Source organism: Miniopterus schreibersii (assembly GCF_964146895.1).
Source record: "Miniopterus schreibersii genome assembly, chromosome: 15".
Lineage (NCBI taxonomy): Eukaryota > Metazoa > Chordata > Mammalia > Chiroptera > Miniopteridae > Miniopterus > Miniopterus schreibersii.
Window position 1 is genome coordinate 38,064,747 of NC_138115.1, and position 25,929 is coordinate 38,090,675.

The window sequence follows — 25,929 nt, forward strand, 5'->3', positions numbered from 1 at the left end:
AATTTTAGGATACATTATCTGGCAAATCTGTTAATTGGACAGCAAAATAGAAAAGTTAAAATAACAGGCTTATCTATGTGATTTGTCTATCTAAAATTAAGCAGAAGTTATTTCTTGTTTTACAATCACACTGGAAAAATGAATCCAATGGTTTAAATTATAAAACTAATATCAGCAGGGGCATCATAGAGTTCAGAGACAATCAGAAAAAGCGCACTGAAAAGCAATTTACTCTCATTTATACGCATTAGTAACGGGTGCTGGGATGTAGAAACATTTTAAACTACTGTGTTAGTTTTGCAATGTTTGTGAATTTTTTTGCACCCAATGTTTTCTTTCTTTTTAGCATGTCTTACTAATATTTAAATATTTAAAGATTACCTTTTGCTCCTCTCACTGACCCTAATCTAAGTGGAAAGGACAAAGATTTTACTCCACATTTCACTGAGCAACTGTTGGGTGCCTTGAAAGTTAATCATTTGGCTACGACAGCATATCTTGGAAATTATTCTTTAGTTATGATTTTAGGGATCACATGCAGAACTGTCTGGTTCCAGAAAAAATGAAGAACAAATACAATGTGTAACAAGTGCCTCCTGCCATCTTTGTTTCCATTTACTAAGAGTCTTCCTCCACGAAAATGCCACAGTTTTAGTTGATAAGCCCTCTGTTTGTTCCTCTTAGAGACTTGTTTTTAGCAAAAAAATTCCATAAGATTGAAAAATTGTAAAGACCCTCTTGTAGGGATTCTCAGGCTAGAGATTCTATTGATATTTGATTTTAAATTGTGCATATCTTTTCAAATATACCATTTTCTAAGCAACAGTACAGATTCTCAAATAGTTCTGCAGTCCCTAAAAGATTAAGAACCACTACTAATCAAATAATTTAAATGCACAAGAAATAAAATGAATTTATCAGAATCACTTTGGAGAGGTGGGCCCCAGTCTTGGGGTTTGGAGTGAGGCAGGTCTGGGTTCAAGTCTGCATTCTGCCACCCACTCACTGTTCCACCTCAGGCAAGTTACTTAACCTCTCTGAGCTACAGTTTCTTTCTCTATAAAGTGGGGATAAAACTAGCGCCTGCCTCATTGGGCTATTGTGAAGATTAAGTGTGTTTGTAGACATTGGCCTGTAGCTGGCACACTGTATACTCTCAATAAATAGTAGCTGCTTCTATTATCACTATTATTTGCTTAATTTGCATTATAAAATACACTGTGAATACAGAAGCTTTATCTACTAACTAATAAGGCAGATTATTCTAATACTTCTTCCAGTTGTTTAATAAAACAGGGATGTGGCTAATTAATAATAATTAAGTCATATTTGACCAAGTCAGAGCTATGTAGATTTGTTCTCTAAAATGATCTGATTTTATTTACTTTAACTATCAGATATCTAATCTAACAACATGAAATAACTGGGTTTTAAAGATTCACTATCCTTCCAAAAGTTTCTTAAATTGGGGAACAACTGTGATTCTATGTGCAGGGTCTTCATACAGCATGTGGAATATACAAGGATTTATATTCAGCCATGTTCAAGAAAACATAAAGTGGTGCCTTCTCAAGTGGCCTTTAAGGGACTCACTAGATATTATAGTACATCTACAGCACAGATTGCCATACAACTGTTAAAAATAATTTTAAGGAGTAATGTCCAATGCCATGGAATAATGTTCATCCTACATTAAGAAAAAAGGCAGTGCACAAAATTATGTGAGGTTTGATCCCACTTTTGTACAGAGATGGCACAGAAAAATGCCTGGAAGGAAATACATCAAAGGTAGGTGGCGAACTGACAGGTGAGTTTCTACAAGGAGCATTTATTCCTTCTGTGACCAGAATGATAATAAAAGGTACTAACAATGATTGGTTAACAATTAAAAACTTGTCAGCAGTGTGAAATCCTGGAAAAGGTCCTAGAAGGCAAGGACTTGAGTTCCAAGGCCAACTCACAGGCATATTGAAATGATAACCTCAGACAAGTTACCTCCCCCTTATAAACCAAATATTGCTCTTTGGAATTGACAAGGTTTGAATAAATGATCTCTATGTTTCCAGATGTGTGGTCACATGTTGCAGAAAACTGTTTCGTTTTTCAAGCTAGCTCACAGATGGTAAGTGGGGCCACAAGAGTGACATTGGAATGGCATCCTTTTATTTTTAATATTTCCTGTCTTATTGACTTTTTTTTAGAACAAGGATGTTATTCATTTGATAATTTAAAAATAACAGGAAAAAATCAGTTGAAAGGGGTAAGGAGTTCAACATAAATATGGGCTCACAAACAAATTTGAACAGTTCTCTATATACTGTACCTTTGAAATGGTTTGACATTTTATTTGTCCTAAACAAAGTCAATTAAAAAACCCCACACAATTGATGGCCATAATTCTGGAATAAAAAAGTCAAATGGGACCAATTCTTGTTATGAGAAGTAGATGGTTTTCTTAATTCTCAGATGTGAAATCCTTTGAATTAAATGGAACTCACACCGCATTTCGGGAGCAAGGTATTGTTAAAACTGTACCCTCATCTAAACTCTTAAACATCAGGAAAATATCTAATGTGATTACAATTGTTTAATGGTAATAAGTAGCAAGGAAATCAGGTTGCTTGAAGCCTCAAATACAAAAGGGAAAATAAACTATGTTTTCAACTGCTGCCTTTTGGCCCTGTGTCTAAAACAAACGTCCTAACTCCCGCTTTCCACGAGCCCTGCAAAAGACAGGGGAGAAAATTCTTTGCTGCCCAGATTCTTCCCCTGGAACCAGTGGGCTCTTGGGCTGCCAATGAGAAGTTTCCTCGAGGTGCTTTTTAAAGGGCATTGAAAGGCTGCAGCAGTGACCCAGAAGCCTGGGAAAAATACCCAGTTTCTCAGGCTACCAGCCCCACCCCTTTCTGGGCAAGGCACCCAGCTGAGCGAAGCTAGTACCTAAAGCCGATCTGCTTCTGCACACGAGCAAGAACAAATTTCCACCAACACCATGTAACCCCACTCCTGTCACTGCTGTAGGGTTACACAACTTGGCTTCCTCCTGGACAGAGGGGACACTCATCCCACAGTATCTATTTGGGCCCTGCTATTGACAAAGAGATTGCTTTGGCCTGATTAGTAAGTACACGGGCTGTTTTCTGTAGCAAGGGCCAGTTAAGAGGAGAGGAAAGAGTATCTGAAACTTTAACAGAATGTTAAAAGGGTTAAGATTTCTACATAACTCTGTTAGTAGAAAACTTGTTTGAAGCAGGGAGGGCTCTCTTCACACCATCTCATTTCTAAGTTTGATAAGCTTTAAGGACCCTGTGATATTATATTTTAAAAGACACAGGTAATTAAGTTACTGCTACATGAAGCAAGTTTAGAAATAGTATATGCTGCTGAGGTCATTTCCACTGTGACTAGAAATTGCTTCAAAAGTATACTTGATTTGGGCCTGGAGTCTCACCGTAGCCAAACTACTTCCTGAGAATCAGAAGCTGTCTGCGAGTATTGCCACCTGTTCTCTCAGTATTAATGATCAAAACTATTTAGGTCACAGGACCACCACTTAGGACACTGATGCAGTAATGTGTTAAATGCAGTCCTTCGAGAAAGAGTTACTGACACTTCAAAAATGCCCAAGAAATCCCTTAAGAAATTGTTGCATGAACTTGGTAAATATGATGCATCTCAGTGCAAATGTCCAGATAAAGATAAATTTAAGTCATTAAATTTTGAGCCAAATAATCAATAATGATGATGTAGTCTTTTTTTAAGTGTCACTTTAATGTCTTACTTAACCTAACATGCATATGGTTACTTTAGCTTCATTTGAATGCACAGTTACCTGATATATCTCTTTCCATCCCAATTACGTTAAAATATGTTGAGTTGTTATGTTCTAGGTATAATGCTTGCAAAGAGTATATAGTGGGAGCCCATATTTTTGTGTCACCTGGCAATCTCTGTCTTCAAACTGGAAAGCTCAGGTCCCCCCCCCCCCCTTTCCTGCTGTCTATTAAATTGAATTTTCTTTATTCCATTTCACTGGCTTGCAGGTCATTCTGTTTCTACAGAATGTATCCCTAGATTTGTATCCCAACCAAAACCTAAAGAAAAGCATTCTCTCTGTTATTTCCTAGAGTAATACGAAGACTGGGAAGACTTACTTCCATCCCTTCCTCAGCCCAGGCTATTATGGCACAGTAGTTAAGTTCTGTATGATTTCTAACAAACACTCATCCAAAACAGTTATTACTTCTGTTGTTGGTTTCACCAACCGCTTCTTTAGATTCCCCATTATACTGATTTCTTTACTCACTGTTTTTTCCCTGCAACCTACCCTTTTCCTTGGTTCAGTTCTCTTCTTGTTCTAGTGTATCCTTTAGTACGTCTTTCGGCCAAGTTAATTAGCCCAGGCCTACTTATCTGAATGCATCTTCAATTTGTCCTCAGTTTGTAATTATACTTTAGCCAGTATAAAATTTGGGGTTGACAATTTTGCTCAGCATTTTGAAAAGCACATGCTGCCTGTGTCTGGCATCTACTGCTGGCGATGAGAAGTGAGCTGGCTGTTTTGGGATTTCTTCGCAAGTCATGTTATCCCACCCCCTTTATGTTTGATGGGCTGCGCTCTCCACAGGATGAGTCTAAGTGTGGATCTGATGGTAGGGACCCTGTCTAGGACTCAGTGTTTGCCTTTCATTTGAATCTCCGGGTCCTAGCTGTATGCTCGGTGATCTCATCAGCACTACCTCCAAGTTCATTCCTATTTTTCCTCTATATCTATAGTCTGCTCTTTCTCTAGAGGTAAAGAAAATTCTTTTTGGTTTTTAGTTTTGTCAAATTTGCACTTGCACACGGTTTAAAGTATGGAACAGTTTTATAAGATCTGTTATGAAAACAGCTCTCCTATCCCCCCCCCCCCCACCTCTTCCTCCCTAGAGATAGCCCCTCTAAGCTCCTTCAGCCGCTTTCACGTTCAGACTTTATCTGTTTCAGGCCACATCTTTTTACTAGAGGACGCACCCCAGCCCCTCTCCTGCCGCCTGCCCTCTCTTCCCACTAGTTCTCTTACGGAGATGTTGGGCCGACTAAACCGAGCCTTTTCTTTCCTTCTCGTATTTACCATCATTATCTTTCTCTCCTCCTTTCTGGGAGGTGTTCTGACCTTCACCTTTTACTTTGTAGACTGACATGGTCGGACAGAACTCAGGGTACTCTCTACTCAGTAGCTTTAGATCTTTCTTCTTCGGCTGCTCAGATTTCCCAGAAAATAGTTTTTTTCAAACTATTGCTTTGCAGAGTAAAAGGTCTGGATGCTAGGGTTCTGGAAGCCCAATGGGGGAGGAGGTCTGGGAGTTGTGTATCCAGTATGTCCACATTTACTTAATTCACACACACACACACACACACACCTACACACATGCATGAGTTTGCCAGGCTACTACTGTTCTTCAAAAACAGATCAGGCATCACCTCCTCTGGGAAGTTCTCCATGATCTCCCCAAGAGACACCCCAACTAAATGATCTCAAAGAACCCAGGGTTTCCCTCTCTCTTAGCAGATATCCCCCTGAATCTGTACTTCCTCGTTAGATGTCTACCCTCATTCAGAACCAGCTGTCTGTGTTTTGGATTTCTGGGCTCTTGGCACAGTTACTACCACATAACAAGCTCAATAGATTCGTGAGTTATTAATTCCCGAGGCGGCCCAGGTGAGGGAGCTGCCTGTACACGCAGGAGCCACACAGGAGCTGGGAAAACACTTCAAATAAACCACAATGTCATGGGTCTGTGGCATCAACATTAGTCCTACCCCTGGCTGTGAAACTCCACCACAAACCAGGGCACCCCAGGCAAGCTTGCCCCTTAGATGTCTGGTTTTTCTTATCCTCTTTCTACGTATAAATCAGGGAAAGCATTCAATCTACTTCTCGGGAGTATAATGAAATATCTCTGTGAGTAATTATTATTGTTTTAAACTATGAAGGTTTCAGATACATGCAAAAATCAAAATACGTCATTACTAAGGAAAGGAAAGAGGAAGACATACAGAATATAGGAATACATTTTATTAACTTATTTAGAGGGAAGTGTCAAAGAGCAACAAACTCTGAAGAGGCACCTGTGCGGGTGAAGAGGTACCAGCAAGGAACAGAAAACAGTTTGGGTCGCTTATTTTTATAACTACCTTATCTGCGACAGGCACAATCCTTTAGAATCTGCATAAAGCTTCAGGCGAGCAAGGGGGCAACATCCGAACACTCTGATGCAGACTGACATTTCAATGAATGAACTCAAGGTTTTACACAGTCATAAAATGTTAAAGTCAGAATATCAGCAAGTCCAGCCTCCCCCCTCAAGGTGTGGATGCTGTCCATGTCCTTATGGAGGCCACGAAACACTCCCAAAGCTGAGGCCCTGGCACCGCTCCTGAACCACAAAACTGACAGGTAGGTTTTATACTCTTGAGTCACCGTGTGACCCACACTGACTTTACCCACTGCTCCTTAGGTTTGCCCATCACAGAAGTCTACACACCAGACACACCCTGGATGCTTTACTAATGCCATCGTTTCTGACTCTTCAGAACAACGTTATAAGAAAAGGATTGTCTCTATTTAATGGTGAAGGAACTGAGTTGCAGAGAGTTGGGAATGTCGTTAAGTGGAGAGGTTCCAACAGGGCGGAGGACATGTAATGTAGGATTTAAGGACATGGACTGCCTAGATTCCAATCCCAGTTACATCACTTACTAGCTCTGTGACTTTAGGAAAGTCGCTCGACCTCTCTGAACTTACCATATAAGGTCATTTTTTATAAGGTTCAAATAAATTAACATGTAAAGCACTTGAACAGATCATGGTACTTAGTAAGAACCACAGAAGTATTTGTTCAGTGCCTGAAAGGATGGTAGAATTATGAATCAAGTCCAGGTTTATCTGGTTCCAACGGATTACAGTCTTCACAAGACTCTTCCACGTGTTGATTTCGCAAGTGTCTGAAGGCAGCTACTACATCTCCGAAGTGTTTCTCTTTTCCATAACCTCTCCTTTCCTCAACGGTCCTTAACATTACCCTGTTGCCAGAATTCTTCCCATCCTTCTGGCTTCTTTCTAACTGAAAGAGTGGGACGCAAAATTGCTTCAATACGTCAGGAGATTACAGTCGTGCCTTTAGATTTGAGCAAAACTTGTTCTTCTAATGCAGCAGTTTCCATGCATGGTGCCCAGTCCAGGGCATCAGCTTCACCCGGGAACCTGCTCAAGATGTAACTTCTCCAGCTCCAGCTCAGACCTACTGAATCAGAAACTCTAGAGTTGGGGCCCAGTAATCTGTATTTTTCAAAAGCCTTCCACGTGATTATGATACAGCTCAAGTGTGAGAACCATTGTTTTAATGGAACTTAGGGCCACAGTAGGGGGTGAGGCACCACATTGCTTATCAGCTCATACTAAATAGATGATTAGTGGTCTCCTGGAATTTGTTCCTCCCACACGTATCTAATATAATGTGGTTTTTAAATCTTCTTTTAGGCTTCCTTGATTGGAACCTACTGTTCTGGCCCCTCCAAAGCTCTCTCTGTTCACGTTCTTTTTCAGCTTTGTGACCCCTGAGCATTGAATAAGCATGTCATTCATGGCTTCATGGTGGCACCCACAACATCCACAAAGAGCTGGGCAGAAGCCAGAGGTCCTTGGCAGGTCCTTCTCCTCCAGTCTGATATTATTTTATGAAAATATCCTGTGCGTATGGTTGAGCGACATGTGACATTTCCTGTTTTCAGCCTGCAAGTGTCCATCTTATCCAGGTGGACACCATGAGAGACTTGCTTACCTTATGAGCAGAGCATCTACGGGCACTCTTCTTAAGTCTCCCTTTCTTCCTACCTTTTTCCTACTCTTCCTTCTGCCCCGACCAGGAGAAAATGGCCTGGAGGCCAGGCATGCCTTCAAAACTTTCAGACTAAAGACACAGCTCTGCTTAGACCAGTTCCTTTCAATTTTACACTGTTGACTGCTTATCCCCACTCTTCATCATAGGCAGCTTTTAAAATATTTTTACAAAAATGGAAGTTAAAAGTCAGAGAAGGTAAGTAATTTTATCTGAATGTCGTATCAGCCAGTTATTAAGGACACCTGTATTTATATTCAGGTCTACCTACCAACATTCACTGATAGGTAGACTCGAGGTTCATACTTCACCTACAGTGTTATATTAATACTACTGCGGCTGTATGTGGTAGGACAAGTCAAGAAGACGTTCAGATGATTTTTGAGACTCTGACCCTCTTAACTCACCCTTTATTCCGGACAATACAAAACCTGGTGACTGATGGGTCAAAACAATCCATATTCCAGCTACCAGAAAACCATCTTGAAACATTTACAGGGATCTAGCAATTGGTACCCTTCTAGAAGAATCCCCTAAGGTATTTAGACACATCTGGCCACAATTCTTTCTGTCTTGAAGACTAACAGCCCCTACAAAGAAAAGTGAACTGTGCAAGAGGCTAGAACACAAAGCCAATTGTCTCCTACTGCTCTCTCTGCCGGTCTTCACAAAGTCAAGTTCTGGACTTGTTTAAGGGTGATTCATCTGTCTATGGAAAGAGTGCCAAAACCAACTGTACAGAAAATTTCTTTCCTCACGTCCTTAATTCCTGAGGACCTTGTAGTTACTTAATGTAATGTAAGCAGTTATGAGCTTCCAGGTTTGGCAGACAGTTGAATAATAGTGGAAGGGAACACTACTCAGGTCTTCTCAAAGGCAGATTTCAAGAGAGTCCAACCAAATGATTGGCAGGAGACTCAGTTTTACTTCATGAAATAAGTAACACAGGCTCTGTTAAACTTCAAACTACAGTTTTGCACTTTTGTGGCCTCTTTGCCAAATTTTTCTATCTTTCTAGCTTTGCAGACACAATATGAGCTTGCCTATGGCTCCTTCATCTGACTTATCTTATATACAATCCATTTCCTTCCTGTTCTCAATGTCAATGGGCTGGCCAAAGCTTCCTGAGAGGATGAGTATTGTAACTGAGATATAAAGTAGACCATAAAGTCCAAATGATAAATGACACAAACACAATTTTGGCATTTTAAAATACAACAGAAAATATTATCATCAATTTTATTTTAAGGACCTAGCATTTTCTTGAAAGCGTTCCACTGTTTTGATATTTCAATTTTTTAAAGTACTACTAACGATATATTTATACATAGAGTCTCAGGACTCAGAAACCAGAGATAATAAAAAGTTTACTGTGTGCTTTGTTTTATGTGATATTATGCTAAAGTTGCCAATCAGAAGATACTCTTACCTAGTCTCTTTGATTTACAAATGAATGTTCTGATTTACGATTGAGTAGAAAATGAACAAGTCTTCAGAATACATACAATACCACTTCAAAGCACAAACTAAAGCCAAAAGCAACATAATGGGACAATGACTTAAAGATTTAATCTTCTGTAAGTGTGGACACAGGATAAGACCAGGCATGACGCTCAGGCTGTCACTATCGGTTATTCCATAGCTGAAAATACTAATCAATCACAATGCTCTTTACCACTAAGTCCTGTATCTGGCCTCACAATACTTCTCAGGTACATCGGCTGCCAAAACCTATTTGAGTTGTCACAAAACTATTTGCCATCCTAGGCTTTGTGATAGACCTACCAGAATCTGTAGAATTAATACTTACTGTCAGTGTTACGTTTCTTATGTGGGGGGGGAAAAAAGCTATATAACCTAAATACACATTTCCAGCAAGGACTCTGTCCTTTATACCTCATTAAAAAAATCTTTATGTTTTTGATGCATCAGAAGACTGTTGCAGACAATGCCTGCTATGCATAGGGAACTGTGGAACGGGAGCTATAGGGAGATGCTCAAGCCCCAAACAATTACAGACGGGCACAGCTGATTCGACTGTGTGGACTCCTATCAGATTGGTGCATGTTGAAACATTTCCGTTTCTAACTAATTCTAAAAGTGTGTATATGAAATCTGTCCAAGATGCTGCAGATAGAAGAATGACTTCATACAATGAGCTGCACTTTTTAATTGAAAGAACATAACATCTATGATAAGTCACAAAGGAAAGCTACGATACTAACATGTGGTTTTCTATAGCTAATGTTCTAAAAACAAAATGTTCTATTTGGCATGGACCTCAAAATTTGTCATGTTCTCGTTAGTCTGGAGAGCGTAGCAGTGCTACTTTACACAACTGCAACCACGATGCAACAGGAAGCCAGGGCCCGAAATACCAAGTGAGGATTTTTTTCCAACAAGTAAAAAAAAAAAAAAAAAAAAAGCTAAACTACATTATGGCAAATATGAATAACTACAACTTGATATTATTGAAATATTAATGTTTTATTTGGTAAAATAAAAAACAATTCATAAAAAATCAAGCCACAATATTCAGGAATTGTAATTTATTCCATTTAGAAATAAATGTAAGAAATTGTTATAAACTGCTACCATTTATAATACCTCCAATATCCTTTCTCATATGGATCTCAAACATATTTAACATGTATTCAACATATATTCAGATTATATATTCATATACACTCAAATTATGTAATTGGAACATATATATCTCCTCAAGGGGCAGTGCACTAGCAAACAGATTAGTTTGGGACAAAACAAACAGGATAATTAAAACAAAATGAGCCAAACCACGTATTTTAACACTTACACCTGAGAGGGAACACTAGTTTTCTCACCTTTCATAAGCATGTAAAATTATTTTAAAATTCTCCCTAAACACAGCATTCTCGAATATGGACACCATCATTTTTTAGAATTTTAATGAAACTGAAATTCTCTATAGTCGACATATTTATGACAGAAGCAAAGAAACATGTTCGCTGTCCCCTAAAAACATATCTGAAATCATGTTTCATAAACTATCGCTCGCAGTAGCTCACTGGCATCCAAGCCCAGGGCAGGAAGCGCTCACTCCATCAGAGGCAGGGCCCGCGCCCCGGGCAGCTCAGGGGGAGCCCGAGGGAGCAGGGCCCGGGGTGGCCCGGCTGCCGCAGGCCCGGCAGAGGCACTTTCAGAGACAAGTCATTGTCTGGCACAGATCCTGCCCGCGAGATTGCAAGCACTTCCCTGAAACCGTGTCTCGCCCTGGCACTCGCCCTCCCGCACAAAGCGCCTCGGTTTCAGCCCCAGGACTCGTTCTTTCCCACACGTGGTGAAACCCGAGCCTGCGAGGTCTCCGCGCCTCGGCTTCACACAGACCCGCGCTTCAAGGCTGACATGGTTTTCTTTCCCTCTACAGGGTGTTTAGTATCTTCAGCAGGACTGATGCCACACACCCAGACAAGAACACCTTTGAAAGTTCCATTATCTGCATTTCTTCAACACTCGTTCGGCTTTCCGGATTTGGAAGAGTAAATGTTTCATGTTAATGTATTGTTCTAATGGGTGCCAACTTCGACTGGAGGCTGAAACCAAGTATTGAAATGAAAATTTCTTTTCAAAATCTGCAAAGCTACATGAGTGCTGAAGAAGTGGAAATGATTAAGCTTCCAGGCAATGTTTTTGTAAGTTTGTAGCATATACGCTTAGGAAGATATAAAAACTTAAAACTGTAGCAGCGCCACTTTGGGGACACCCTGCATCTCCCATAACCTGGGGAATTTCTTTCCAAGGACCTTAGAAACGTTAAGCATACCCTTTGGTCGCCCTACAGTTGTTTTCTTCCTGGTTTAAGATGAGCTTTTCTTTAAAGGTATCTTTTTCAAGATTTTAAGGTATTCTCTGACAGGGCATTGTTTTCTGAAATTCAGTGAAAAATTAAAATTTTTAATTGTCATTAACTTGCAACTGAGGTAATTTTAACATTCCTATGTGCTATTTAGACATTGTATGTGTTCAGGAACCTGAGTTGGAGAATATAATAATCTCATGATCATGGGTTAGAGTCAAGTGGCCAAACTGTCAAGTGCATATGTTCAATCTTTAAAAACAGAAACGCTGATCTCTCTCTCTCTATATATATATGTATGTATATGTATATGTATATGTATATGTATATGTATATATGTGTGTGTATATGTGTGTATATATATATATATATATATATATATATATATATGAGCTATAGTAAGTCTTTATGAAAGTGGTTTTCAAGGTTTTTCTTAAAGGTACCCCAGAATTCTATTTTGTAATCATGACCCACGACATGCATATAAAGGTGTGTGTCGTATGAGTGTATTTGCATTTTTTAATGAAATAAATGTTCCAAAAAATATGTAATTTACTCTAGTAATTTCTATTCTAGTCTTTTTTACTTAAAACTTATGTTGATTGTGACTCATTATGTTGACTGAAGGCCCACTAATGTGCTGGTAATCAAGTCCTAGGTAGAATGGGGTTTGTGAATACGCACCAGGGTTACCCCCATCAACTCTTTGATAATTGGGATTCTACCTATATGTTTACTTAAGGAGAAGTAGAAAGGTGGAAGTGGCACTAAAGATGTGCTCAAACTCCAATGAGCGCAGGAATCCCCTGGGGATCTTGTTAAAAATGCAGATTCTGGTTGGGCAGGTCTGGGGCGGGGCCTCGAGTCTGTCTTTCTAGCCGGCTCTCAGCTCTCAGCAGCGTGGATGGGCTGGTCGGGGAGCAGCACACCCTGAGCAGCAGTGGGGGTGGGAGTGGGGGTGGCAGAAGTCAGTCTGGGGGGGAGGGAGGGGAAGAAAGCTAACTGCATGGGACACAGCACTGCCTGACAGCTAACGCTGCCCTCCAGGGTCACCGAGGTCACCCCAAGCACTTCCAGCGCTCAGCACACTCTGTGGCGAAGGAAGACAGGCGTCCTTCAGCAGATCTCCGGGTGACATCAGCGCCTTCCTAACCCTCTCCTCCATCACCCTTGCACTGCTTCCTTTCTCTTTAGCCAACCCCCAGCCGAAACGAAGCAGAGGCCGGGAAACCCAGTCTCTGAGGGGTTGGAAGCCCCCTTGGAAGCGGTCACCTAGACAGGTGGACACCTGCTAGACGGGGAACGCAGGAACAGCAAAAGGCAGTGCCGGCAAACAAGAGGGTGAAAGATTTGTTCACGTTTCATTTCAAGCACTTGTTAAACCTCGAAACCTGCTTGTCAAGGCGGACTGTGCTCATAAAACACTTCTGAGTGTGACAGAGTGAATCCTGTAGTTCAAAGCCCGATTTCACAACTCTAAAGCACAGAGCTGGACTTCCCAAACTAGGGAAATGCCAGGCCCCAACTGTAACTGTTTCTCATGCAATGTTGGTTCTGCGTATACTGCCGGCCTCCAGAATTTGAAGTGTACATGGATTGATAAAATAAAAATATTCTCTGTTTTGATAAGGCTGTCTCTTTCCCAATCATTTTGTGAACCTCTCGGGGCAAGAGAGTCTGCTGCTCCATCGCTGTACCCAAGCATGAACCTGGCACATGTTTGGATAGATGTTTGATAAAAGAATGAATGGATAAACATAATTTTAAAAATAGGCTACATTGTACTAAGTATCTTATTAGCTGATTTGCCATTACAGTATTTGCTTTATGAACTTGAGCAGGAGCCTTTAAATGAGGAGCAGGGATTTAAAGTGGCACCTTCCAAATTGCAATTGTACACAATGCAGATGGAGAGGAGAGAGAGGAAAGGGAGGGGAAAAAAAACAGACAGACCAGGACAGTGATTCCCGGTGGAAGTAGGACATAGCAGGTGGAGCAGCAGGTGGAGCAGAATCGACTGGGGAAAATGTTAAAATATCCCAGGGTTTGGATGCCTCCCTTTTTGGCTGCTGTTCTTGCTCTGGCTCCCTTCCCCACTCCTCCATTGGGTTTTTTTCACTCCCCCCTACTAAAATAATTCACATCTGAATGTTCACCTCAGCTTCTGCTTCTGGGAAACCCAAAGTCTAAGGGTCTTTTGAAGGGATATTGGGCCGGCAGCCGCTGGCCCCTCAGGCTCCTCTGATGTGAGTGTTCTCTGGCTCCACAGTCTCCCTCTCTCAGGAGGGCTGACGTTTCCATCTCCAAGGCCTGAGCACAGAATCACCGGGTTCCTCCCAGTCCCACTGCTCTCGGACCACCAGAAACACAATTTCTAGCACATTCCTCTCTCTTCCATGGAGAGAAGCAGCAAAACCACATCTTTTGCAGGAAATGCAACATAATGCCTCCTAGTCTCAAATACCCCTAAAGTCAAACTTTTGCTAGAACTCATTTAAAGTAACAATCTTGACTCCAAGAAGGGGGTCTTACTCCAGTGCTGGAAAGAGGCAAAGGCCAAGAGGAATGACCTCCTTGGCTCGAATGAAACTTTAATAAATGACCAGCAGGGATTTAAAACCATAAAATAGCAGAAATAAAAGTTGTTTTTCAAAACAGTGTTTAGATAAAGAAGAGAAATGAGTTGTAAACCCCCTCAGGGTGATGGTAAATCACTCATCTTCCATGTAATGGAAATTCTGAGACGGCTAAAAATTTTTTTTTTTTTAAAAGTCCACAAAAAAGGCAGGAGTTGTGAAAGATGCCACAGCAGCAATGTGTCCAAGAGGCTCTTCACATGGGCAAAAGGGACATTTAAAAAGAGATGTAGCTTGATATTTTCTGAACAGTCTCAGAATGTTGTCCCTGCAGAAGCCTGAACCCATCACCTGAGGAAGTCCTTGTGGTCATACGAGTTGAGAAATCAGGCTGCCAAGCTTGGGGGGTCTATTTCCATAAGCCATTCTTTGGGGCCTTTCTTTACACATCCGCAGAAGCCTCTCTTCTCGGATCACAGATTTTTGTTGGGTTTCATCTTTGTGGAGAACATCCACTCTGGGACCCTGATTTCTTGCCAGCTTAGTCGAGCAGACGGGAAGATCTTCTATCTCAGTTCTTACGTGTGGATAGCTTTTTTTATTTTTTTGAAAGGGAAAAGAACAGCATTGCTTTTCTGCTGGACAACCTATTCCCTTATTTATAATGCAGGACAGCAGGGCCTTGTAAGTGTATATTCTGGTTCATCTGAGGACACATGGTTGTCCACTTTAAAATTAGATTCATCCTACGTGTGGTTGGTCAAAACAGCAGGAAAGCATTACTCAGCACCTATTGCTAGGCCTGTGCTTCTAGACTCTACTACACTTGTTTAACACACAGTCCCTGCCCTCCTGGAACTTCAACTCCAGCAAAGAATTATTCATCTCATTGACCAACATAAGGCTCGGACAGTGAACAGGGAAGAATATATATAGCAAGTGACTAACCACGTAAGCTTTGGACAAGGGGGTGAGGGGAACCGTCACGAAGTGGCCTGTTTCAGCCGAGCAGAAGCAGAGAGAACTTGGACCTCGATCCTAATTCATTACAGAAGGATTTTGGGAGCTTCTTGAAGTAAGGCTATTGGGAAGCTGGGGTGTAACAGAAGCAAGGGAAAATATCTATTGGACTCTGAAGGATAGAAGTTTGATTTTGGATGGTTGAAGAGGATCAGAACAGGGGAGAGGAGTAGCTGCTATAAAAACAGAGGTAAGGTAGTCAGCGTACGCCCCACATTCAATACAAGTGAGGGAGCCAAATCTGTATTCAAGAGGCAGGGATCCGGGGCAGGTATCCAAACATCTATTATTCTGATTCTCCACAAACCCTGAGGGTTCACTAACTTCTATGATTGACCCTGGAACATATCTGCTGAGGCTGAAAAATGCTAGGCCATCTACAGAAAGGAGATTGCTACCAATAAACACCTAGTAACAATTCGCAACTAAATAAACTAATGACACAAAAATTTGTGAGGGCAAGGAAATTTGGAGATTGACCTCTGGGTCTCTCTCTTTGATTTCCTGCCTTTTAGACAGTAATCCCCCTTACGTCCAGAGTGCAGGTTTACTTAACACAATCAACTTTACAACTTTTGTAATGATAAAGTGATAATAAAATAGTTTTGCATGTATTGAGCACTCCCGAGGCACTATACATGCTAAGCAATTAATAACCATTATCTCTTTTAATCATCTCTACAGTGCTATAAAGTATTAATATTATTTCCATTGCACAAATGGGGTGACTGATGTCCAAAGGGGTTAAGTAACTTGCCTGAGAGACCACAGGTACAAGGCGGCAAGACCAGGTATCCAACTCAATCCGTGTGGATTATCTACCACCCCATTCCTACCCCCTGGTCTCTCTCTCTAACATCCCAGCTTTCACCAAGCCAGGACCCAGGATTCCCAGCTCCTACCCTCCCTACAGCAGACGTGGCCAATCCCTGCTTTGTGACAGGGCTTGAAACTAGGACATTCCTGGGGCCTATACTGTGGGTTACCCTGGGCCCCAGAGATCCTAGTGATGAACCAGTAACAAATTGGGGATTACTGAGAGAATTATTTCTCCCCTATTATGGAATATTAAGAATTAGCTAAATTCCGTACCCAAGAAGCATTTGTCAGGATTAACTTCTTAATATTGCTATTTTCATTTTCAAAAACACTGCAAAATATTTTACAAAAGTAGACTTGCGGAGTTGAAGACAGCCCTACGTAGGCTAATATAAGGGCATACAATTATTTCTTTGTCTTTTATGTGTCCTCAGAATAATACTTCTTATCATTGGTTAGTCTTATTTCTTCATAAATCCCAAAGGTACTTCCTTACTTCCTAGAATAAGACATTTTAATAATAATTAAGTGGTAAGGTTTTCAGAAAGATAAAATATGCATAGTTAGAAGGAAAAAGTTTCTTTGTTCTTTTTACTTACCTCACTTTTATTATTCATGCCCCTCTTAAATTTCCTTCATGGGAGGTACTTCTATGGACTGGGTTAAATATTTGATAAAGCACGTTGACAATTTGGGAAGGGAAGAAAACAAAAACATCCTTTTTGACTAAAAAAGGGAGGGTTCTCCATTGTAGTAAGCAATGATAAGTAGGATAAATATGAGAAAAATTGGTATTTTTAGTCAAGACATTATGTAATGAGTCATTTATTTAAACAGTCTAAAGCTCTGTAAAATGATTCCAGGAAAAATGGCTTCAATACCTCTCTGTCAACACACCAAGAATCAGCTCTGGCCTCTGCTTCCTTAAAACTCTACTTTAAATTGTATTTACCTTCAAAATAAAAGAGCCCATTAGTGATGTGCCAGTAATATGCCAGAATTGACCACAAGCTCCCAATGCTATGTGCATCTTAAGACAGCATTGATCCACCAAAAAAATCAAAATGAAGGTCAAAGACTGAAAGGAAAAAACCAGGCCTAGCAAGATTGAAGACGGCCCCATAAGAGTGAGAAGGAAGACAGGAAACAGAATTAGGTCAGATAGGAGGGTGGTACTGCACCAAGAAATAGAACTGGGTTACCTCATTACTATAAAGATGTTTCCATCCCTTGCCTTCAAAAACAACAAGACAGTGATGTGATGAAATCCACATAGAATTAAACAAAAGAGTAGCACAGTGTTGCCGAGACAGTTCATCAGACAATTCTTGTTCCCCGTTCTATAGTATAGAGTCAACGCTAGGAGGCAACTGCCCCGAGGGCACATGGGATTCATTCTCATCAGTGGAATCTGAGCAAAATGATTCTGTGTCACTTCCAAACCAAGGTGGTTAGGAAGCTGGTGAGCTCCTCACTCTCATTCCCCTCAGTGGCCTGATGCAATGAACACATGACCTTGGAAGCCGTGAGCTGAAGACAGAGGAGCCCAAGACCAAAGGTATCGACACTAACCCTGAACCGCTGTGGAGCACTGCCACCAACCAATCAGAAACAGCAACTGTCAACTTCACACGAGTGAAAAATAAACTTCTAGTTTTGAGCCTCTGTGCATTTTTAATTTTATTTCAAAATATAGTGCTTTCCTAACCAATATATGTGGCAAGAAAATGAAAGTGTCTCAATCATTTGAAATAACACATTTATGTTATTTTTGCACAAGTCTGATAAAATTATATATTTTTAAGACTAAAATTGGGTTGTACTAGTGGCTACAAATGACAATTGAGCACTTGAAATGTAGTGGCTAGTTGAAGTTAAGATATGCTGCAAGTGTAAAATATACATCAGATGCTTAAGATTTAGTACAAAAAGTAAACTATCTCAATACCTTTCTATTGATTACATGTTAATAATATTTTGAAAATATTGGGTGGGATAAAATATTTTATTGAAATTAAACTCACTGGTTGCTTTTTACCTATAAAGTGGCTACTAGAAAATTTTAAACTACGTATGTGGTTCAGGGTGTATTTCTAATGGCCTCCTGCTGGGCGAGCGGGAGTTAATAAACTACAACCCACCATCTGTTTTTGTAAATAAAGTTTCATTGGTACACAGCCATGCCGGTCTGTTTGCATATTATATATGGCTGCTTTTGCATTACAACGGCATAACTGAGTAGCCTCAACAGTGTCTGTATGTCCTGAAAAGCTGAAAATAATTATTATATAACTTATTTTAGAAAATGTTTGCCAACTCCTGGGAACTGAACTGCAACCTTTTGGTGTATGGAATGACGCTCCAACCACCTGAGTCACCTGTCCAGGGCCACAAATAAATGTTTTGCTACCTACTTTCCCTCTTAGATATTCATAATGCACACGAGTATAAAAACAGGCTCTGAAAACTCCCACAGTAAGTTGCTAAACTCAGGATTTCCCCAAACATAATTGTCCATAGAGTAACATAAGTAAATAGTAAAGTAAGTAAAAAGTAAAATAAGATGAGGATCTGCCAAAATAGTCAGGATTATGGAAGACTAAAAGTGATGACAAGATTTGTGGCTTAGGGCACCAGCGTGACTGTGGAATTCTCCCTGAGATTTGGAAGCTGGGCATGGGAACCACAGCCGAAGCCAGAGACAAGCAGCGCCTTTTCCACTCTCTGGGAGAACACGGCACACACCTTTCACAGAGGCACATTCTGCATGTATGGACGTGCAAGTAGGTGAGACATTTATGCTTACGGAAGAGAAATACGAAAAACTGACCCAAACCCACGAATGTCATGATTGTTATCAACAATTGCTTTTGAACACCCATTCTGTGCAACCATTGTTGAAATCTGGGAAAACAGTCTTCTAAGAGAAACAAACAAGGGGAACTGTATGTTGGAACCATCCTGAGAACTATAGAACAACGTATGTCACAAGAGTCAGAATACTCAATGGGTTCCTGAATGTCATGATCATACATTATGCCACTAAAACCGAGACTATCTTCTCCACTCCCCTCATCTCAAACATTCCTGAGCCACCAGAGGAGTCCCACAAGTAGGCTTCCCAAATTAAGAAGACATACCTGCTGTTAATGTGCATTCCTTTGTCCAATCAGCTTTAATCAGCTTATCACTCATGACTTTCTGAACAAATCCCTAAACTCTTGATCACAGAAGAGGGGCCATAATCCTTGAAGGCTCTCTTCTGGAACCAGGAAACTGCATGAATAACTTAGTTCAGATCAATCCTTTCCTAATTGCTATATGTGCCCCATCTCAGCATATACACACATAGGTATATGTATATGTTATTACAAATATTATTGTATTGTTATATTATTATATACATATTATGTATTATAATATACACATATGTGCTGTATATGTATATGTATACGTATACATATATATGTGTCTGACTGTCACAATATAAAGGCTATAATATGCTTCCCGGGACAGAGAGTCAAGATTCCTGGATCCTAATTCCAGGCTCTTCGGCCTTGCCATTTGGAAAAGTTACCTAAGTTCACAATGGAGCTCAGTTTTTCGCTCAATAAAAAGTACTGCACAAGAGCTGCCAATTCATAAAGTCTCCCAAGTCCCTGGAAATTAGGGCAGCATGGACAAGACAACATTGGCATTGAACATATATCATTATTCTAGCTGTCAGGTGGCCAGATTCCTGAGACGATATGGAAAGTCATTTCTTGTGACTCAATGATTTGGATACCGTCTCTGCCCCGCCCCCATACTTACTTAAATGTCATTTGACTAATAAGTTAGAGAACTTAAAGTGGAGAGTGAATATCCTTAATGAGAGACTCACGGGCCTAAACATATTCAGTCCTACCTCACGTGGATATCAAGAGAATCTTGGGCAAATCCCACTGCAATTTACGCTAATACACACGGGCTACAGAAACCACAAACAATCACAATAACTTTATTTCATCTAGGGGGCGCGTAAGAGACCCCAATAGGCAAATCCACTCTATCACAGTGTAGCCCATTTCAGAATCCCTTTGTATTCATATATGCATATTGTCTTAAAGGTCACTGGGCGACAAGCTGAGCTGCAAAACAACTAGCAAGGCCAGGCACATAGTAGGTACACAGATTTGTGTAGACGTAATGAGAAATCTAGTCAAGTAATTGAAATAACTTTAAATAACACAAGGAGTTAACTTGCCACCCATGACTCCGCCAGCTCAGACACTAGACTAAGCCCTTCGAGCAAAATACTCAGCTGCGATATGATGCAACCCAGGCAGCAAACATTCACTTTGGGCAAAATCAAGTCAGAAGACGACACTTGATACCAACATCAGAGAGAAAGGGAAGCCCCACCCCTTCTCACTCATTTCTTCCGGAAAGAAACGCTAGATTAATTCTTTCAACAAGCACTGCCCTGGGCTCCTGCGCGGAACTCTTTGCTAGGTGCTGGGAGCCAAGGATAAGTAAACCCATAGCGCCTCATCATAATTTATGTGGGGAGACAGAAACGGACACTAAAAACAAACTGCTGCGCAGGAAGGTAAGAGCCGGACAGACTAAAGCACACAGCAGCAAGGCCACCTGTTCAGAGAGGTTTATGGCCATAGTGTCATTTTCAAGTACCTGGATGTCCTGTCCTCTCATATTGCTTTAGTGAAAAGCTTGGCCGTGACACTGGATATTTGAGAAAGTCAGCCTAAAGAACATGTCAACCATTCATTCCTCTAGGTTTTCTGAGCTCTCTTTCTGCCTGGGGGACGGTCACCACAACCTCCACCGCTGGACCACGGTAGCTTAGGCGCCAAAGATGAACTCCCACTGGGTTACTTTTCATCACTATGCCTTCTGCATATTTTTTCCCTCCAGGGTTGGTGAAAGATGTGATCATATAAAGTCTTTACTTCATTTTCTGGAGAACTGAAGTTCAAGTGTTGGCCATTATATGATTTGATATTTCATAGGAGTATATACTAGTTGTCAGGCACCCTAGTGAGCACTCTGCCAATGTTATCTGATAGAGCTTTATAATTTTAATGCATACTCCAGTTCCCTTTTCCCCCCTATGAACTCAGCCATTGAGAAGCTCAGAGCGAAATTAAGTACTCAAAAGCAATAAGCACGTAGGATTTCAGTTTAATTATCTTCCTTCCCCTACCATTTTTACCAGTCTCTTTATTTTGTGGAATCTTTACTATTCATTTACTCAGACACATTTCTGAAAGTTGATATTCTATAAACAAAAACAAATTCCCATCATCATTCATTGTAACTTCCTTTTAGTCTTAATTGTCAAAAGAGTTTCCATGACTAGCTAATTCGAAGATAACCCCTTGGGTATCAGAGTTCAGTCACTTGAAAACTCAGGTAATTCAATATTTCCCATGGTTATCTGGTTCAAAAATCTGTTTATGAAAGTGGGAAAAAGGGGCAAACGTGGAGGCTGACTGACTTAACCTATAACACAGAGTAACCACCAGGTTATCTCCAATCTACCTCCAAGGGCTATTTCTATCTCGTGTGGGAACCTGACAGCCCCATTTTCCCCTTCCACAACCACCACTTTTGTAGATCAGCGAAAGAACCTGCTGAGTGAGAAGGCACTGCTATCACCCAGCGATGTCTGCTTCCTGGAATTTCACTCTTAGATCGACAATACTTCTGGAATGCATAACAATTCTGCTGAAACCCAGCATGTTGAAGGTCAAAGTCTTCAGGGAGTCAGGTAAGACAAACCACTGCTGAGGAATTCCATGGACTCAAGGCAAATGCCCCCAGGAAAAACTCACAGAAATAGCTCTGCACCTTCACTACAGAAAATGGGGCTAGCTTTCAGAGAGAGAGAGAGAGAGAGATGGACCCATGTATACACAGCACACACACATACAGGCACAGATCCTGGCACACCCAGTTGGTACCCATTTAGGATGCTTAGTCAGGTATTTGGGGGAACACAATATTGGGCAAAACCATTCCTTTATTCAACAAAGATTTATTCAGCACCTACTGTGTGCCAAGCACAGTTCAAGATGTTGGAGAATCTAGAGTGAATGATACAGTCAAGACACTTTTTCTCATGGACTGTATATTCCAGACACAGGAGACAGGGAATCAGTAAGTGCCAACTGAAATGAACAATTCAGATTACAAATAAGACCAAGGAAAAGGGATCGGGGGGAGAAACAGAAACCAGCGTCTCAGAAGGAATAAGGGACTGCCTTTGCTCAAGTGGTCAGGGAAAGACTTTTAAAGAAGGTGATACATAATCTTACACTAGAATGACAAAAAGGAGCTAAAAAAACCAATCTCCTTTACTCTGACTTCCATCGAAAAGATGAGCTTACTGAAAAAAGAAATGTTCAACCCCATTTGTGGCTCCACACAGCCTGTGCTTCAAATAATTACAGAAAACCCTCCACTTTCTTAAGGAAATTTTAAGAAATAACCTTTTCTCAAAGATGGAGGTTAAAATTCATTTTAATAGCAGAATTTATTTGGTTCATCTCTATAGCAGAATTTACCACAAAGAATCTGTAGGGGAGAAATGGAATGTTTATAACTCTTGGAAAGTCAGTTACTTTATAAAACAATATTCCAAAGTCAATAAAATTATGCCTTTGAATTGTAACGCCAACAGGAATTGCTTCATAAAAAACAGTTCTGTGGCTATATTCAGTATCATTTACTCCCACTTGCTGGAAAATAAAAGCAAATCATATTTACTAGCAGATGGTCCCCCTTCCGATATATAACAAAACTTTGAAATTCATGAAAATAAAATTCTGCTAGTATCTGCTTAACAATCACAAATAATAAATGGTTGTTCACCAACGCCTTCCGATACAATACCCCAAATAAACCACTTACAACTGAATTTCTGTTAGAGCCAATTAAAACACTTAGCCAAGTGGCATGAAAACTCCTAAAAGCAGCCATTGCTCAAAATACTTTTCATCAAAACACCTTTTTTTAAAAAAAAAGAAAAAAAGAAAGAAAGAAAAATGTTTCCTAGTCCCAGGCTCCTATCAGAATAAGAGAGGTAAACAGACGTGAATTAGGGAGCCCTCAGGGTGAATATTCAGAGTGAATCATGGAACATTTTGATTCAAATGTAATTTTTACTCTGTAATCCAATGCATGCCACGCATTATCACAATCTAAATAAATATCCTAAGATAAAATAGGGCAGAATAACATAAAGGCGTTGCCCAGCAGGTCTGCGTTACCCGGCGCATCTGTCACCGCTGCGCTGACACTGACACAGTGTGTCAAAGGAACGCTTATGTTTCTGAACCTCCAAACAGGTCTTCAGATCAGCCTCACTGGCCCAGGAGGCCGGCAACACGCTAAGTGGAAGACTTTGTTTCACATTTATTTACAGAGGAGGGGCCGCGTCTGAATCGTGGCAAGTCCTGAGTGGAGAGGGGGAGACGCAGACTCTGAACTTGCGAGTCCAGGTGAATTCTTTCCTTTGACTCACTTTACCAATCGTTAGGCTTCCAGACCCTTCACAAGTTCCCATTTGGGGACAATTATGCATTTAAAAGGAATAAATAAAAACTCGCCCCTTTGCCCCCCCTCCCCAGCAAATCGGGAGGCTTAAGACTTGCACGAGTAACAGCCCTGCAGGGCCCTGGGAAGCCCTTCTCCGGAGCGACAACAGCGGCCAAGGACAGAAATCCACGGGAGTCAACAAACCGCCCCCATCAGCCCTCCCGGGGGGCGGGGGCGGGGAGCCCGCGGCCCGCACGGCTCCAGGTACGCAGCCGACTCCAGCCCCTGGGACGGAGATGCTGCGCTAAGAGAAGCCCCGCCAAGCGGCGCGGCGGGCGGCTGCGGGTCGCCACGGCCGCCTCCGGGGAGGCGGGAGCCGCCGGGCGCCCGGCACCCGCACCGGCTCGGGCGCAGGCCAATACTCAGGATTAGTCTCCTTTCCAAACCCGGCAGTTCCGGGGCAGGAGCAAAACGGGGGGGGGGACCCACAGTCCCTTTAAACCGCACCCCTCGTGTCTGCCAACCTTTTCCGAATTCCCGTGTCACAGAACTTCCTCATCATGGAAACTTCCACTCGGTTCGGCGCCGACGATGCCAAACTCCATTTCACAAGGAGCCTGTCAACAGCCGGGTTGGGGTTTGAGACACGGAGCCGCTGCGATTGGAGCGGGCCCCGGGCCACCCAGCTCTGCCCTGCCCACGCCGTGGCCGCCCGAGCCCCGGGGGGCACCTCCTCCCAGCCCCCGGGCGCAGAAACCCCGCGGGGGCAGGTAGCAGGGCGGCGGGCTGACGCCCCCCACCCACCCACCCACCCACCCACGCCCGCGCGCGCGCGCTCACCTTGCCGCCCGCACCCCTTCAGTTTCCCGCGACACCCCTGTCATCACCCTGCCCACCCTTGTGGACATTTGGAACTGTCGCCCCTTCCCCCTCCCCCCGGCCCCCGACGCCCCCCGTCGCCCCGGCGTCCGCGCGCTCCTCTCGCCCAGTTACCAGTGCCCGGGAGCCGGCTGCGTCGGGCGCCCCTGCCCGGGGAAGGCAGCGGCGGGCGCTCGCCCCGAGCCCGGGGAGCAGAAGGTCTCCTTCCCGGGCGCACTCACATTATTCATGCAAAGTTAATCCCCGCCGCGTCACGGCCGCCCGCCCGAGGATGTGCGCCTTCCTCGGCCAAGCCCCGCAGTCTCCACCCTCCTCCGCCCCCTCCTCCCGGCGGCGGGGTCCCGGGGAGCGCCGGCGACGGGACGTCGCGCGAGTCCTGCAAAATGTCAACTCCCTGGGCGAAGAGGGGCGGCCGCCGCCAGGGCCGCGCCGCCCTCCCCTGCCTCTCCACTTTTATAGGCGTAGGAAGCGAGTGTGGCCCGCGCGCCCGAGTCCCCGCCTCCCCCGGCCCCCCGCGCGCCCGCCCCGCCCGGCCCGCTGCCCGGGCGCTGCCTCCCTCCGAGCCCGGGGCGCGCGCTCCGCGACGCGGCTGCGAACCGCTGACCTGGTTTCCCCCGCAGCCCTCCCGGCGGGCGACTCGCGCGGCGGCGGTGGCGGCGGCGACAGTCAAGAGCAGGCACACGGGGCTCCGCCAGGGGCGTAGCGAGGAAATGGCCTCCCGGCCGCAGGTCCCGCAGCCGCCTCCCGCCCGCTGTGCCAGCCGCTCGGGGCTGGCGTCCCCCTGCCGCGTCCCCTCCGCGCGCACCACCCGGCGGCCGCCCGCACACCTGCCTCCCCAGGTGCGGCCGCTCCCCCTCCTCGCGGACGAGCCTCCCCCCCGGGACCGGCGCCCGCGCCCGGGTAGCGGTGCCGCCTCGAGTCCACCCGCCCGGCTGTGTGGGCACAGAGATTCGGGTTGGGGCGACCTTTCTCTAATAGGCGAAGTGGAAGGAACAGGGAACAAGGGACAGGGGCGCGGGGAGGAGGTGACTTGCAGAAGTGCGGGCTTCACTCTGCCCGGCCCGGCCGCGCTCCTCCCATTTTCTCCAAACCACTTGTGGCGCGTGTCGGGGCGACACCGGGCACTGGCTGCTCCCGGGGCCTGCCCCCGGCTGCGGCGTCCGGTGCTCCCCTACCATCACCGCCCCAGGAACGAAGTTTGGAAAATACCTGGCCTGCCCTCGAGGGAGACACCCCTTCACACCGCTGTGCGCCTCCCGGGAGATGCGTGCGGGGCTGAGACGCTCCTCAGGTTCCCGAAGGGCCGCCCTATTCATTTGTCTTTGCCCTCGATAAGTACAAATAAAGCCGGAAGACAGAAATAATTTATACTCTTGAA

General features: G+C 43.3%; 1 protein-coding gene across 4 annotated transcripts in view; it reads right to left on the reverse strand.

Moving 5' to 3' along the window:
* Positions 1-25,000, reverse strand: part of THRB (thyroid hormone receptor beta) — a gene marked incomplete at its 5' end in the record, with an annotated part of 266,876 nt that extends 241,876 nt beyond the window's left edge. Inside the window, one exon of one of the 4 annotated variants that reach the window (XM_081159548.1) lies at positions 24,666-24,806. Of the gene's footprint in view, positions 1-24,665 lie in introns of all 4 variants that reach the window. The other 3 variants (XM_081159547.1, XM_081159546.1, XM_081159549.1) reach the window with 3 other exon arrangements.
* Between the last annotated feature and the right edge of the window lie 929 nt (positions 25,001-25,929).